The sequence below is a fragment of the Eschrichtius robustus genome, chromosome 2 (genome assembly GCF_028021215.1).
Source record: "Eschrichtius robustus isolate mEscRob2 chromosome 2, mEscRob2.pri, whole genome shotgun sequence".
Taxonomy (NCBI): domain Eukaryota; kingdom Metazoa; phylum Chordata; class Mammalia; order Artiodactyla; family Eschrichtiidae; genus Eschrichtius; species Eschrichtius robustus.
Window position 1 is genome coordinate 93,374,946 of NC_090825.1, and position 18,004 is coordinate 93,392,949.

The following is an 18,004-nucleotide window of genomic DNA, read 5'->3' on the forward strand; positions in this document are numbered from 1 at the left end:
TGATTCTATTCCTTTGCTAACGTTGGGGTTTTTTTGTTCTTCTTTCTCTAATTGCTTTAGATGTAAGGTTAGGTTGTTTACTTGAGATTTTTCTTGTTTCTTGAGGGAGGATCGTATTGCTATACAATTCCCTCTTAGAACTGCTTTTGCTGCATCCCATAAGTTTTGGGTCATCATGTTTTCATTGTCATTTTTTTCTAGGTATTTTTTGATTTCCTCTTTGATTTCTTCAGTCATCTCTTGGTTATTTAGTAATGTATTGTTTAGCATCCATGTGTTTGGTTTTTTTACTGTTTTTTTCCTGTAATTGATATCTAGTCTCATAGCGTTGTGGTCAGAAAAGATACTTCATATGATTTCAATGTTCTTAAATTTACCAAGGCTTGATTTGTGACCCAAGATATGATCTATCCTGGGGAATGTTCCATGAGCACTTGAGAAGAATGTGTATTCTGTTGTTTTTGGATGGAATATCCTATAAATACCAATTAAGTCCATCTTGTTTATGTGTCATTTAAAGCTTGTGTTTCCTTATTTATTTTCACTTTGGATGATCTGTCCATTGGTGAAAGTGGGGTGTTAAAGTCCCCTACTATGATTGTGTTACTTTCGATTTCCCCTTTTATGGCTGTTAGCATTTGCCTCATGTATTGCGGTGCTCCTATGTAGGTTGCATAAATATTTACAATTGTTATATCTTCTCTTGGATTGATCCCTTGATCATTATGCTGTGTCCTTCTTTGTCTCTTGCAATAGTCTTTATTTTAAAGTCTATTTTATCTGATATAAGAATTGCCACTCCAACTTTCTTTTGATTTCCTTTTGCATGGAATATCTTTTTCCATCCCCTCACTTTCAGGCTGTATGTTTTTCTAGGTCTGAGTGGGTGTCTTGTAGACTGCGTATATATATATAGGTCTTGTTTTTTTGTCCATTCAGCCAGTGTATGTCTTTTGGTTGGAGCATTTAATCCATTTACATTTAAGGTAATTATCAATATGTTTGTTCCTATTACCATTTTCTTAATTGTTTTGGGTTTGTTATTGTAGGTCTTTTCCTTCTCTTGTGTTTCCTGCCTAGAGAAGTTCCTTTAGCATTTGTTGTAAAGCTGCTTTGGTGGTGCCGAATTCTCTTAGCTTTTGCTTTTTCTGTAAAGATTTTAATTTCTCCGTGAGATCTGAATGAGATCCTTTCTGGGTAAAGTAATCTTGGTTGTAGCTTTTTCCCTTTCATCACTTTAAATATGTCCTGCCACTCCCTTCTGGCTTGCAGAGTTTCTGCTGAAAGATCAGCTGTTAACCTTATGGGATTCCCTTCTATGTTATTTGTTGCTGCTTTTAATATTTTTTCTTTGTAGTTAATTTTTGATAGTTTGATGCATATGTGTCTTGGCGTGTTTCTCCTTGGATTTATGCTGTATGGGACTCTCTGTGTTTCTTGGACTTGATTAACTATTTCCTTTCCCATATTAGGGAAGTTTTCATCTATAATCTATTCAAATATTTTCTCAGTCCCTTTCTTTTTCTCTTCTTCTTCTGGGACCCGTATAATTCGGATGTTGGTGCATTTAATGTTGTCCCAGAAGTGTCTGAGACTGTCCTCAATTATTTTCATTCTTTTTTCTTTATTCTGCTCTGCAATAGTTATTTCCACTATTTTATCTTCCAGGTCACTTCTCCGTTCTTCTGCCTGCATTACTCTGCTATTGATTCCTTCTAGGGAATTTTTAATTTCATTTATTGTGTTGTTCATCGTTGTTTTTTGCTCTTAGTTCTTCTAGGTCCTTGTTAAACATTCCTTATTTTTTTTCCATTCTATTTCCCAGATTTTATATCATCTTTACTATCATTACTCTGAATTCTTTTTCAGGTAGACTGCCTATTTCCTCTCCATTTGTTTGGTCTGGTGGGTTTTTACTTTGCTCCTTCATCTGCTATGTATTTCTCTGTCTTCTTATTTTGTTTAACTTACTTTGTTTGGGGCCTCCTTTTCGCAGGGTGCAGGTTGGTAGTTCCCATTGTTTTTGGTGTTTCCCCCCAGTGGGTTGTTTGGTTCAGTGGGTTGTGTAGGCTTCCTGGTGGAGGGGACTGGTACATGTGTTCTGGTGGATGAGGCTGGATCTTGTCTTTCTGGTGGGCACGACTGCGTTTGGTGGTTTGTGTTGGGGTGTCTGTGAACTTATTATGATTTTATGCAACCTCTCTGCTAATGGGTAGTGTTGTTTTCCTGTCTTGCTAGTAGTTTGGCATGGGGTGTCCAGCACTGTAGCTTGCTGGTCATTGAGTGGAGCTGGGTCTTAGCATTGAGACGGAAATCTGTTGGAGAGCTCTCACTGATTGATATTACGTGGTGCTGGGTGGTCTCTGGTGTTCCAGTGTCCTTAACTCGGCTCTCCCACCACAGAGGCTCAGACCTGACACCCGGCCAGAGCACCAAGACCCTTTCAGCCACACAGCTCAGAAGAAAATGGAGTAAAGAAAAAGAAAGAAAGAAAACAGTAAATAAAATAAAATAAAAAGTTATTAAAATTAAAAATAAAAAATATTATTAAAATTTAAAAAGTAATTTAAAAAAAAAAACGGAGCAACCAAATGAATAAACAAATCCACCAATGATAACAAGCACTGAAATCTATAATAAGATAAATATAAAAATCAGAAACTTGTCAGTTGCATACAGCAAACCCCAAGTCTAGAGTTGCTCCCAAAGCCCACCGTCTCAATTTGGGATGATTCATTATCTATTCATTTATTCCACAGATGCAGTGTACATCAAGTTGATTGTGGAGATTTAATCCACTGCTCCTGAGGATGCACAGAGGAATTTCCCTTTCTCTTGTTTGTTTGCACTGCTCCTGGGGTTCAGCTTTGGATTTGGCCCTGCCTCTGCCTGTAGGTCACCCTCTGGCATATGTACTTTGCCCAGACAGGAGGGGGTTAAAGGAGCAGCTGATTAGGGGCTCTGGCTCACTCAGGCGGGTGGAGGGGGCAGTATGGAATGTGGGGCGAGCCTACAGCAGCAGAGGCCAGTGTGATGTTGCCACAGCCTGGTGTGCACAGTGCGTTCTCCTGGGGAAGTTGTCCCTGGATCATGGGACTCTGGCAGTGGTGGGCTGCACAGGCCCCCGGGAGGGGAGGTGTGGATAGTGACCTGCACTTGCACACAGGTTCTTGGTGGCTGCAGCAGCAGCAGCGTTAGCATTTCATGCCCGTCTCTGGGGTCCGTGCTCATAGCCAGCCTGCGCCCGTCTGGTTTAGGCGGTGCTCTGAATCTCTTCTCCTCACACACCCCTAAACAATGGTCTCTTGCCTCTTAGGCAGGTCCAGACTTTTTCTTGGACTCCCTGCCAGCTAGCTGTGGCGCACTAGCCCCCTTCAGGCTGTGTTCACGCAGCCAACCCCAGTCCTCTCCCTGGGATCTGAACTCTGAGGCCCGAGCCTCGGCACCCAGACAAGCCTCTGAGGCTGGTGAGTTCTGGTCGGCACCGATCCTCTGTGAGGGAATCTCTCCGCTTTGCCCTCTGCACCCCTGTTGCTGCGCTCTCCTCCATGACTCCGAAGCTTCCCCCACCCGCTGCCCCCGTCCCCACCAGTGAAGGGGCTTCCTAGTGTGTGGAAACATTTCCTTCTTCACAGCTCCCTCCCAGAGGTGCAGGTCCTGTCCCTAATCTTTTGTCTCTGTTTTTTCTTTTTTCTTTTGCCCTGCCCGGGTACGTGGGGAGTTTCTTGCCTTTTGGGAAGCCTGAGGTCTTCTGCCAGCGTTCAGTAGGTGTTCTGTAGGAGTTGTTCCACATGTAGATGTATTTTTGATGTATTTGTGGGGAGGAAGGTGATCTCCACTTCTTACTCCTCCGCCGTCGTGAAGCTCTCTCGAGAGGTAGTTTAATAAGCTTTGGTTTTAGTAGTATTTTCCTCAAAAGGCTAGAATGATTAATATTATCATGTTAACAACTGTTCTCCCTTTAGGCTAGAATTATCGGGAATTCTTTTTTTAATATTCTTCTGACACATAAGGAAAATGTTATATCCTGCCACTTATATGTATCACGAAGTTTCTCCCTAAGGATTGGAGGTCTGTTTCTGCCTATAATTATACTTCTACAGATTTTGAGTCTCTGTCCCATTAAGTTGTGCTAGGCATAGCGATTTTTGTTTCCTTTCTTAAAAATGACATGCTCATGAATCTCTGAACATATTCCTATAAAGTCAGGTGTATGTATCAAAGGTGAATAAGATTTACAGTTGGATATGGTGGGATCTGCATAGCTTTTGAAAGGGCGAGGATTTTGTTGATGTGTCCAAAGAGAAGAGCCTGGTAGGATTCTTTTTACAGTGAAAACCCTGGTAAAAAAAAAGATAATTCTGTGAATGAAATAATTACTCAATTCCAGTAGTGAATGTTGAAAGGAAATATAATGTACAGTGTACAGGTATACTCATGGACACATACTTTCCAGGGGAAAAATAGATACTTTGTCCCAAAATTCATGTGGTTAATGACCAAAGATGAAATCAAATCTCTGAAATATTTCATTTCTTTTGAGAGTTAACGTAGCCCATAAACCTAAGAGCAATTTTACTTTAGTTGAATTGCTGTATAGTTCGCCATTTGGCCAAAGTTATTGTGAAAAGTGAAAAGAATTTGCTGTTCTTAATGTTCTACACTTATTCTGAAATGAATCACAAGTTATATTACCTGAAACAGAGTGAGTTTCAAAGGTAATTTCTATACTATTATTTCTTAAGCTAATATATTCTCATACATAGTTTTTATTGGAGAAAATTACATTTCTTCTGTCATTGTCTTCCCCTTTGTTTTCGCCTGATAATTCCTCAACTAATTTTTCTACTGTAGACGGTGTTTCTTAAGCTTAGTACTACTAATATTTTGAGCTGGCTAATTCTTTGTTGTTGGACCTGTCTTGTGCAATGCAGGTTCTTTAGCAGCATCTCTGGCCTCTGATCACAAGATGCCAGTAGCACCTTCCCCCTAGTTGTGGTAACCAAACATGTCATCAGGTGATGCCAAATATCCCCTGGAGAGTCAAATTGCCCCTCGCTGCAGGCAAAGCAATAGACCATGTCTAATTTTTTGGTCAATCCCTTAACTACTTGTTCACTTGGAAATAATTTGTCATTTATTCATGTCAAAATAAATTATGAACAGTGAGCCTACTTTTCCCAGGGCTTGAAAAGCTTTGTAAGGTTGACCATGTAAGTTTAGTTTACAAAACATTTTACTCATGGGCAGAGCTCCTCAAATACTTTACATTCTAAATATGAAGAAAGCATCATGTGAATAAGGCAGTGCTATTATTATTATTACTAGAAGCTATTAGCCATTAGTCATGACTTTCATTTAAATACAAAATTAACACATGTTAAACATTTCTTTCATTTAACACATTAATTAATAAGGGAATCAGTAAGATGTTAAACTGGTCCAAAGAGCATTTGAGAAGCAGGTATTCATAGGCAATTTAATAAACGCTTCTTAGACACAGAACTGGTTAATGTTGTCTGAGGTTAGTAAAGAATAACTTTTGGGGATTTATTTTCCATCAAACAGAAGTGATATGTATCTTTACAAGATAAAAGTCTACAAGTTAACGTAAAACTTCACTAAGCTGTGGACCTTTAATCAATATTCTTAATACTGTTTAAACAGCTCCTATTCATACAGAGATATTTACCCCTTTTCAAGGTAAATCCCTCCAGGTCCAGAATCTCTCTCACCCTCATGGACAGTCTTCTCCATTATCTTTCTTCTTCCTTCAAAATAAAGGCCTTTTGAAAAATAGACTTGAGGTCTTTTTAAAACAGCATATGTTATGACCCATCTTCAGAATCCTGCCCATTTTAGATAAGCCTGTCTTAAACTTAGGTGCCTTTGCAGTTTTAATGTGTGACATTGTTTCTCCTGCAGCCCTGAAATACAATTAACCTAACCTTAAATGTCACTCCTTTTGCATCCTTCCTATTCACTACCCATCCCCCACCAGGAAGGAAGAAAATGAAGATAATAATCATGCTAAAATAAATCAGTAAAATGTTCTTTACATTTTTGTGAGCCTTTAAATAAGAAATACACAGACTTTTTGATGTGTGTGTCTTATGACTTCTACAGAGGCTCATATTTTTCCATAACTTAAAAATTGTAATATTTTGTGGTCAAATGATAGTTCCATAAACTATATGCTAACAATTGCCTTCCACTTTGGTCTGATTTGCTTCATCTGGCGGTAGAATGTGTCCAACTGAAGATAGATGAATTAACATAAAGCACAGCTATATAATCCTGTTACAGTTTCTCCTGAAATGTATGCAGTCAAACACGTTGAAGATAGTTTCTATGGAAGCACAATAACTTTCAAAGCTTTTAGAAGATTATCAGAAACTATAGATGAAAAATTCCAGATACAATCACCTTTTCCCTCTCCAAAGCCTGATCTCTGTTTATTTCCCTGCAATAAGAACCTCTTAAACACCTTACCTTTTCACTTCAATTCATTTAGTGTTTTAGGAGGGTCCTGTTGGTTTTATGGAACACTATTCTTTTGAACAATTTAAGTGCTTCCTTTTAACAATTCCAAGAGTACAGCAGTTAATTTCCCATTGCATTTTATCTCACTCTATAATTTAGGTTAGTCATGGAGTTAGGGTTTCATTTGTCATTTTGTTAAGGAGGTCACATCATGTGGTTGTATTAAACTTTGGTTGTACTTTGATGTTCTGGGTTGATGTATTTTCTGAGTTAAGACCAGAAGTACTTGGCAAATGAATTATCTTTCCTGCTTTCTTTTTTTCTATGACCTTCCATCTTCTCTAATTCTGGTAGTAGTTGAAGAGGGAGAATGGATATATGTGCCACATCTTCTTTATCCATTCATCCGATGATGGACACTTAGGTTGCTTCCAATTCCTGGTTATTGTAAATAGAGCTGCAATGAACATTCATACAGAGTGAAGTAAGTCAGAAAGAGAAAAACAAATACAGTATGCTAACACATATATATGGAATCTAAGGAAAAAAAAAAAAAAGTCATGAAGAACCTAGTGGCAAGACAGGAATAAATACACAGACCTACTAGAGAATGGACTTGAGGATATGGGGAGGGGGAAGGGTAAGATGTGACAAAGTGAGAGAGTGACATGGACATATATACACTACCAAACGTAAAATAGATAGCCAGTGGTAGGCAACCGCATAGCACAGGGAGATCAGCTCTGTGCTTTGTGACCACCTAGAGGTGTGGGATAGGGAGAGTGGGAGGGAGGGAGATGCAAGAGGGAAGAGATATGGGAACATATGTATATGTATAACTGATTCGCTTTGTTATAAAGCAGAAACTAGCACACCATTGTAAAGCAATTATACTCCAATAAAGATGTTAGAAAAAAAAAAAAAAGGGGGAGTATGGAAGTGGTTTAGCCCTTGGAGACTGAAAGCAAAAACAGTAGCGTCTGTAGGTTTGTTGAGATTCCTCCAAGACAATTCATCTGAAAGAACATAGACTTAAGGAACTGTTTTAGTTATCCATTGCTGTGTAACAAATTGCCCCCCAAACTTAGCAATTTGAAACAATAAACATCTATTATCTCACAGTTTCTGAGGGGCAGAAATCTGGCCATGGCTGAACCAGATGGTTCTGGCTCAGGTTCTCTCACAAAGTTTTAGGGAAGCTGTTGGCTGGGGCTGTGGTTCTCATCACTCAACTGGAGCTGGTGAGTCTGTGTGCATGATCACTGCAGTGGATATTGGCATGCCTCACTTCCTTGCTGGCTGTTGGCTGGAGGCTTTGGTTTCATGTGTGCATCTCCACAGGGTTGATCACAACCTGGGAACTTGCTTTTCCCAAAGTGATATGAGCGAGAGGGAGGAGGAAAAAAGACCGTGCCCAAGACAGAAACCACAGTCTATAAGAATTTGTCCATTTCCTCTAGGTTGTCCATTTTGTTGGCATATAGTTGCTCATAGTAGTCTTTTACGATCCTTTGTATTTCTGTTGTGTTGGTTGTAACTTCTCTGTTTTCATTTCTGATTTTACTGATTTGGGCCCTCTCTCTTTTTTTCTTGGTCAGTCTGGCTAAAGGTTTATCAATTTTATTTATCTTTTCAAAACTGGCTTTTAGTTTCATTGATCTTTTCTATTATTTTTTTAATCTCTATTTCATTTGGTTTTCAATGATAGTTAGGTCGTAGACATGGTCTAATAGATTTCAGTCCAGTGTTCTTCCACCAGATCACATTGCTCACTTCCTCTTCTCTGTCCTTATATCTATAGCATTCTAAGTTACTTCGATGTTTCAGTTTGTTCCTGTGGATTGTGAAAGGTGCAGAGCTCATGTTTACTACAAAAGACTCAGAGTAGCATAGTTTTCTAAAAATAATGCCTAGCTGATAAATAAATGCTGTAAATGATCAGCACTGCCCAAGAGCCTTTGGAAATGCTTTGATTGGTGAGGAATTCAGAAGTGATGACATAACTGGCAAAACCCCCATACGTTACCAGACTGGTAACAATGTTGATAAATTCTTCAAGTGCAAATAAAGCAACTGAGCCAGGTCAAAATATCATAAAAATATCTATAGAAATAAAAGTGGAACTGAAAGATTTTTTAATTTCAAATTCTACAATCACGAGCGAACTATGTGCCATTTTTTCAGAATTATTGAGAAAAGTTTGTAATGCCCAGTATGAGTTATTCTTTAGAATATTATTATAGTATGGCCCTATGCTGTGACATTTTTTATCAAATTTGCCTTGGCTACAAGGTTAAGAATGCTTGCTTATATTTAAGAATATGTGCTGATGTTTTAAAGATTAAGTCAAAATAACTAATTAGTGAAGTTCTAGCAATTCCCTTTAGTTTAAAGGTTAATTGAGATAAATGATGGACAATGCTTACCATTCTCCTATCTCCATCTCCATTACCATTCAAGATAGGCACTAAAATAATGTTAGGTATCTGACCCCCTTCTCCTTACCATACTAACCATAATTTCTGAGATTTCAGGTTATCCTTAAAATGACTCTTTTTGGAATTGATTTTGTAATAGGTGTAATTTTATTGAATTTAAGGGGTTTTTGTTTTTGTTTTTGTAACATGTCTGTGCATTATTTAGCAGCAATCATTTTAACTCACTTGTTTACAACAGAAAATTATAAGGAACCATAAATCTACTAGTCTAGACAGGCTGTTTGTACTACTTTAATTGAATGCTGCAATATAAGCCTTTATTTCAGTTTTTTAGAAAGATTGGTGGTTTATGACAAATAAGTATGGCTCTTAATTCTCATGAGCATCTTGTACTATTTTTAGGTGATTCAGGATGCTGAAGTTAAAAAAGGGAAAAAGGAAAGAAGGGAAAACATGAAACAGTGGGAAAAGCACAGGACTAGGAGTAAGTAGAATTAAGCTCAAGGCCTGCTCTAACATTATCTACATGTATTTTTCCTAGTGCAAGTTATTTAACCTTTCTTGGCCTAAATATCCTCTTCCAAAAAAATGTTAAGAGTAATTATTAGATGTAAGATTCTATTCATCCTTATATGTGAATATTATTATAGACCATATGGCAGTCTTGAAAAATAAGACAGTAATTAATTCAGTAGGGAAATGAGACTTACATTTTATCTATCAACAACATTTGGATGATTGCTCAAAATTCAAGGAATTTGACTAATGGCAAGGAGGGGCCAAAGCAGAAGGACCATGTTAAAATGTGCTCATCAGCTGGTCTGGGTAAGACATTTTGTTTGACTTGGTTGAAGACTGTCATGTTGGGAGCAGGCTGAAATATAATGGTGACTGCATTAAGGAGACAATTAGAAGTTTTAAATTTTGCTGTGTGTAGTAAAAGTTCAGATGAACTCTGTAGCTGAGGCCAAAGTTTTTAGAGCAGAATGAGAGCAGCCTGATATATATTGTTCATTTCTCTGTATTTTTCATGTGGCTGATTAATTATTTAATTTCTAGCAAATGTAAGTGTCAGTTTCCTTCCTCCTTCCTTTGACTAAGGAATTGTGGAATGTCTGCAATCTTAGACACCATCTGTTAGTGGAAAATTACAGTCTAGCTTTATGACAAAATACACTAAATAAATACATGTTTATAAACGTTTTTTGCCTCACAATTTGATGTCATCAGATAGTCCTGGTAATTTGGCTACAGTATAACAACCCCCAAAAATACAGATGAAAAAGTGCTGGATTGTATTTGATAGTACTTACAAAAGTATATCCTGACATTAATGCATCAAAAATTGGAATAAAGAGCTTAGGAAAGGGTAAAAACAGTCACTGAGAGAGAAAAATGAAGCGCAGTTTTCTGGTCAATATGAAAGAGTAAGCTAATATAAGAAATATCATTCATACTGGATAAAATATAATCAATCAATCAGTAAGTCTGAGCTTAAAAGCAAAAAGGGGACGGTCCCAGATACAAAAATTAATGCAAAGCCGGGAAGATGCTTGTGTACTAAAGTTGAAAGTCTACAAAGGATAATTAACATCAGTCTTAGGACCCTACTATATAACTTAATTTTAAAAGCATAAATGAAGTGTACAATTCATTTGGAAATTATAAATGATAAAAATTGACTTGAGAAGAAATAAACTATAAAGCACTAAAGATTTTGAACCAGTTGCCCTTTCCCTTCCCCCATCAAGACACCAGGCCCAGGTGGTATTACAGAATATATTAAATAATCCTTCAAGGGACAGATGATTTTTATTTTGTGCAAGCTGTCACAGAGAAAGAAGCTAGAACTACCCACCCAGTTATTAAGCTCATATAACTATAATACCAAACTTGATAGAAAAAGGTAATAAAATCACAAAAGTCTCCATATGAACATTGATGCAGAAGTTCAAAATATAATGTTGGTACATCCATCATTAAAAATGTTTAAAATTAGATATATTATCATTAATTAGGGTTTGTCTCAGGAAGGCAGAAATGTTTAACATTAGAAAAATCTAATGTGTTGAATTTTTAATATTCATGTTCATTAATTTTATACTGAATGGCCTATGAGGCATTCCGAATGAGAGATAGATTTATTATTAGTTGTCTTTAGTAAATAATAAGCACATAACTTCTCCTACCGCCTTCATTCCAGGCCTTACCCTTGTCTTAACACAATGAAAGCCAGGTGGACAAACATACATGAGTAGCCTGACACTCCAAGGTGAGGATTGGAGAACAAAGAATTTAATCTTTTTTATATAGAGGAAAGAGACAGCCACCTCCTTGCCTTGTGAAAGAGAAGAAACACATGTATTTTTACTTATTTGAGAGGGGATAGAAATGATCCTGGGTTCTCAGTCTAACCTTTTGAAATGTAAATATATTTTTTCCACGGGCCTGATAAATGGCTGGTGTCTCTGGCTTTTAAGACCTAGAGACGTGTTCAAGGTCTGGCACTTATATTATTTGAAATGTAAATACTTAGGGAAGTAGGGCTTCAGTCTTCCTGGCATCTTAGGGACCTAGACCAGCCTATGACCATTTGGCCCTCTTGATTCCTTTAGATCAGAGCAATTAACTAGGCAAATGGCCACAGACGTATTTCTTATAGCATGTTTCTACAGACAGTGAAGGCAAACATTATCTTTATACCATTATACATTCCTGTGTCTCAGAACACTAGGACATTAATAAGAAGCCAGTATAAAAGTTTTACTGTAAGTCTTATACAATACAAAAGGTAAGAATAATAAAAATATACAAGGATTGAAAAAAAGACAACCTTGGTTATAGACTGCAGTCTAAGCAGTGTGTACACAGAACATTCAAGGTACCATACAAAGAAATTATTAATACTAATAAAAAATACAGCAAGTTTGAATGCAAGATCCATATATAAACCTTGACAGAATCCCAATGCTGTAACAGATTGAAACTGAATTTGTACAGTAAAATTTTGTTCTAGTAAAAAAAAAAAAAAATAGTAACTAGGAGTTAACCTTATGAAAACTATGTAAGTTCATCGTGTGGAAAATTAAAATATTTCATTGGAAAAAAGAAGAAGACAAAAAAAGAGGGGGGACAGATATAAAAGGCTCATGAAGGTCAGACTCAGTCTTGTGAGATCTCAATTCTCCCAATTCTGTGAACTCACTGCATTTCTAATTCAAATCCTCAGGGACCTTTTGAGGAATTTGAAAAGCTGATTCCAAAAGTCATATGAAAAAGTGAAGGTCTAAGGAAGTGAGGAAAATTTTGAACAAGAAAGAAAATTTCTTCTATCAAAAATCAAAAAGTAAATAAACTTAGTCAGGGTTGGGAGCGGGAAGAAGAAAAAGAAGAAAGAGAAGAAGGTGGTGAAGGTAAAGGTGAGGGAGAAGAGGATCTTTACAGTGAATTGGCTCACGCAATTATGGAGGCTGAGAAGTCCCAAGATTTGCAGTTAGCAAGCTGGAAACCTAGGAGAGGCAGTGGTGTAGTTCCACTCAGCATCCAAAGGCCTGAGAAACAAGAGAGCTGATGGTGGAAGTTCCAGTCTCGGCACAGGAAAAGATGGATACGCAGCTCATGCAGTCAGGCAGAAGAAGTTCCTTCTTATGCAGCCTTTTCGGCCTATTCAGGTCTTCAGTTGATTGGGTGAGGGCCACCCACATTAGGAAGGGCAATCCGCTTTACCCAATTTACCAGTTCATATGTTAATCTTGTGTGAAAACACTCTCATATATAGGTCTACAACAATGTTTGACCAGTTGTCTGCATGCCCTGCACGGCTTAGTCAAATTGATACATAAAATTAACCATTACAATAGCTAGCTTGTACATTTTACTTACTATATACCAGACACTATTCTAAGCACTCTGGGTATGTTAATTTAATTTAATTCTCACAGCAATCTATGAAATAGGTACAATTTTATCTCCATTTTATTAATGAAATTGAGGCTCACTGTGATTAAAAACCTAAACGTTTATTCTAGTGGTATAGAATAGACAGCTCAGAAAGACACCCACAGGTATGTGGAATCTTGGAGTAAGTTGAAGGTAGCACTGCCAATCAGTTGGGGATAAGATGGTGTTGAGGCAATTGCTTATCCTTAATGAAAATTTACTATTTGGGGTCACATCCCACACACAACAAATTCCATATGAATTAAAAATCTCAAAGTGAAAACAAAAGTTCAAAGACTTAACAAAAAATGTGGAAAAATATCTTTACAACATAGTAGGGAAGGAATTCTGTGAAACAAGATGCTAAAAAAAAAAAAAAAATTGTTAGTTTGCATCAAAATGTAAAACATCTATAGCCACTATACCCTAAATGTTTAACAGTTGCTTTCCCCTGCCAAGCATCGCTAGTCACTTTAATATATTAACTCAATTAAGCTTCACAAAACAAGCTGAAGATATACATACCAATGACCTAACAATTCTGCTTGTAGGAAGATACAATACATTAGAGAAATTCTTGCATATCTTCACCACTGTTCTGCTTGTAATCACCCAAAATTGAAAGCAACCTAAATATACCATCAGGAATCAAACTGACAAATAGATATATAATAGTGGCATATTCATATAATTGAACATTTTCAGATTAATGAACTTTATATAACTCAGCATAGATACAGCCCCCAAAATAATGTTGAGTGAAAAAAAAGTTGTGGAGCCATACATAGGTATAATATCATTATCTACTTTTATAAACAAACACTATTTTGCATATTGTTTGGTAATATGTAAATTTTTTAAAGTATAGAAATACGTAAGAAAATTTAAACAATATATAGTGAGCTTCTACTGTATCTTTAATATTTTTTTAAAAATGAGAATAAATATGATCAAATGTTAACATTTATTAATTCTGGGTGATGAGTATATAGATTTTAAAAAATATTACCATCTTTACTTATTTATAGTTTTGAAATATGTAATACTAATTGAAATCAAATAAGAGATAAAAAATTTTCCCAAAGAGATGGAGTGGAGTAGTCATGGTATTTTTATATGCTTGCAGTGATTTTGATTAGATATTGACTAGAGAAGGATGATAGGTTCAAAGAAGGAGAAAGCTGTCATTCTTCATACTCCGCTTCTACATCCATGGAACCTAAGGCTATTGGCTCTCAGAGTAGATGATCAGACTATTTTAGGATGAAATTATAAAGCTAAAAATACAGTTCTGACAGAGATTACAGACTGGAGCTGAAGAGTTCCAAACAGATCCATGGTGGCAGTCCTTGATAATTTTAGGTATGAACATGTCAGGACATAGATGTAAAGAACTTAGCAGAGTATCTGCCACATTATAAATGTTTAGTAAATGTTAGTGATTATTATTATTACTACTACTACTACTACTGTGTGACTTGAGTTATTGGTAAACTTGAACTTTATTTTTCAGTGTGTACGTAAGGTATAAAGCCTCTATAAGTCTTCGGAGGTTGGGCCAAGTGTGAAGATCAAGAATTAGAAGAGTTTAGAAATGACTGTTAGAGATGTGTTACCTCCCTGCCAGCAACACTCTATTATTTTATAGGAATTTGTTCTTTCACCTAAAGCATCCCCATACCTTATTTATGGCTCAGTGTCTGCCTGCAATAACTAAGGAACTTAAGCCTCTAAAATCAAAGATACTTCTCTAACTGCTCCCCATTGTCCTGCTGTTGCAATTCTATAGTTTCTGACAAGAGCCATTCATAGTTAAGAGATCTGCCTCAACCTAACAGAAACTTATATGTAGTGTAAGTAAGGTATGTGGGAAGAAGTGGTTCACTTAATTAATCCAAAAAATTACAGTTTGGGTCGTGAGCATTTACAAGCGAAACAGAGATGAGGCTATGGATAATTGATAATGTCTGTTTCAGGTGGGCTAATACAGCAGTCAGAGCACAGGAATGTTAACTCTATTAATAGATTCAGAACTACAAGGTAATCTACCATGTACATTACCTGGTTGCTGGCCAGGAATGGAGGAGAATTAAGCAATGTGATTGGAAGACCATATTATGAGTTTACAGGACTTCTTTTAACCTAGGAACACTGTGCATTTCTGTTTGAAGGAGGTAAGCAATGAACTCTGAGGCATTGCCCAGGAAGGCTGGCTGTCTGGACAGGTCACCAAAGTCTTTCCTTGGGCCATTCACCACAGCTCAGAAGCTGGTCTTCAGTGTTTTAGACTGTGAAACCTGATTGGTTTATTAATGTGATGAGAGTGGATCTGCCTCTCAGGGGTGGACTCACGTTTAACTAAACTCACAGAGGCTAAGGTACACAAGCCATGTAGGGCTATTGATCTACAGTGACCTGAATGCTCAGGTCGGCCTGACCAGCACATTTTCACCTTATTGGAAAGGCTCATGGAGAGTTTACTAGCCAAACAAAAGATAATGCTTCTGTCCTGCTTAGCCAAGATCTGTACTTGTAGGACATTGCTTTGACAGACACTACCAGCTTTTCCTTCTGAATTTATTTACCCAGGCTTGCACATTTGATGAATTCTGTTATAGTCACAGAACTAAATCACCCTCACATTCCATGTCTACCTCCTTGAGGTCACCCGCACGTCATGTTGATTGAATTTTTTGGTTGCTCTCTAATGCTTTAGTTACACATTATAAGTCATCGCTTGGTTTACTCCCCAAGTGACAAATCACGCTATTTAGGGTAGGTTTTTCTAGTTTAACTCTGAGGACACCCACCCTTATTTCTGAGTTCTCGGGGACTAATTGCTTTCCATGTATATGTGGACATTAGCTTTGCCTTTTCTCATTCCCCTGTGTTTCTGAGACCTTCAGTTGTCATGGAAGTACCATTTCTCTTCTATTTCTTTGGGGAAGATTTCACAGGGTGGCTCCATTAGAGATGTCTCAGGGTCATCAGGGGTGAGAATCTACGACCTTATGTTTTTGAGAGGTCCAGTCAGAAAGTGTCATCATTTGGGTGTCCCTGAAGGGAACAGGTTCTTGAAGCCATTACCCAGGGTCATATGTTAGCCTGGGAATAATCTTCACATGGCTCAGGGAAGTTCTTAAATGTTTACATCGTGAGAAATGAAATATAAAGAATTCAAATCACCCTATATTATGCCCACAGTGGCTATGTATTTTTAATGATTTCTTTACTCGAGGCTACAAAATTGAGCTACAAAGTCCTCTAACAAAAAACTGCTGCTGTAGGCTCTTCCAACATTTGCCCCAAGCCTTCCTCGCCTACTATCCCAATCTTCATCTCTTGGAGCTTCTCCCTCTCTTCCCAGGCTTTGCAATTGCCAACTGATTGTCCAGATATTTCACTAATCAACTTGGTCCCTTGGATTAGAGTTGCCATATTTAGCAAACATAAATACAAATAAAGATACCAAATTAGCAAATAAAAATATGTCCATGCAAAATTTGGGGCATCCTTAAACTAAAAAAGAATGTTTGTTGTTTATCTGAAATTCAGATTTAACTGGGTGTCCTGTTTTTGGTATTTTTTAATCTGGCAACCCTACTTCAGATCCTTCCCCTGTCATCCAGCTCCTCAAATGCCTCAACTCCATGACCAACTACATTTTCTGAGATTCTACACTGAGCTCACCTCAGTCTCTGGGCCTTTGAGTCCTCGGAAGAAGAAGCTGGATTTGTTTTGCTCAACTATGCCCTCACGTTTTACTCTCACATTGCTAGAGAATTGTCTCTGGGCAAATTGAAACAGGTTATGCTAAGAATACATCACGAGTACTGAGACACTTACTCAGTACTGACACTCCTTATCCGTTTTCTCTTGCCCCAAATTCTTCAACTCATCCCACTCCCTGGAGGGAGAACCCAAGCGTTCATCAGGTAATTGTGTTCCTGCACAACAAGGCAATCCTTTGAGTTAGTGCTGTTCAGATCCCGCTCTTAATATCTCCTTGGCTGATGAAAAAGAACTATATAAAATAGACTGAGATTCTTCCACAATAAAACTGTAACCAGGGAAATTTCTTCAGAAATATGTGTTTTGATCTGTTGGTTTGTGTGTGTGGGGGGGGGGAGGGGGTTGTTTCTTTTGTCCACAGTGATGGTAAATAAACTTATTTCTTTGAAGTTTTGTGAGTCAGTTCCTAAATGTTGTGAATCAGTTCCTAAATGTTGAATAATATCCTCTTTTGCAACTAGTCTCTCTGCTTCAGGACTGTCCCTGTCCCAGGATTCAAGCTCTGGAAACAAAGAAATGAGAAAAGATATTTGTTTTCAGAGTGAGTGCAGCCTGTAAATGTGTGTGATTTTATACTTAAAATTTTGTAATCAGCTTTATTGAGATATAATTCACATGCTATACCATTCATCCATTTAAAGTGTAAAATTCAATGTTTTTGAGTATATCCACAGGGTTATGCATCCACCACACAGTATGATTTTAGATTTTAGAACACTTTCATCCCCCCAAAAGGAACCCTTATCCATTACCAATCACTCCCCATTTCTCCCATTTTCCCACTTTCCCTACTCTAGGCAACCACTAATTTAGTTTCAGTCTCTATAGATTTGTCTATTCTGGATATTTCATATAAATGGAATCATACAATATGAGGCCTTCTGTAACCTGGCTTCTTTCCCTTAACATGTTTTCAAGTTTCATTTATGTTGTAGCATGTGTCAGTTATTTTATCTCCTTTTATGGCTGAATAATACTCCATTGTATGAATATAACTCATTTTTAACCATTCCTTTGTTGATGGACACTTTTTGGTTTGTGTGAGTGATACTGCTATGAACATTCATGTACAAGTTTTTGTAGGAACATATGCCATATGTTTTCATTTCTCTTGCGTTGATACCTTGGAGTGGAATGGTAATTCTGTGTTTAACCATTTAAAGAACTGCTAAATTGTTTACCAATGTGACTGCATCATTTTACATTCCTACCAACATATGAGGTTGCCAATTTCTCTACATATTTACCAATGCTTAATATTGTCTTTCTTTTTTATTATAGCCATCCTAGTAAAGTGAAGTGGTATCTCATTGTGGTTTTGATTTACATTTCTCTGATAGTGACTGATGTTG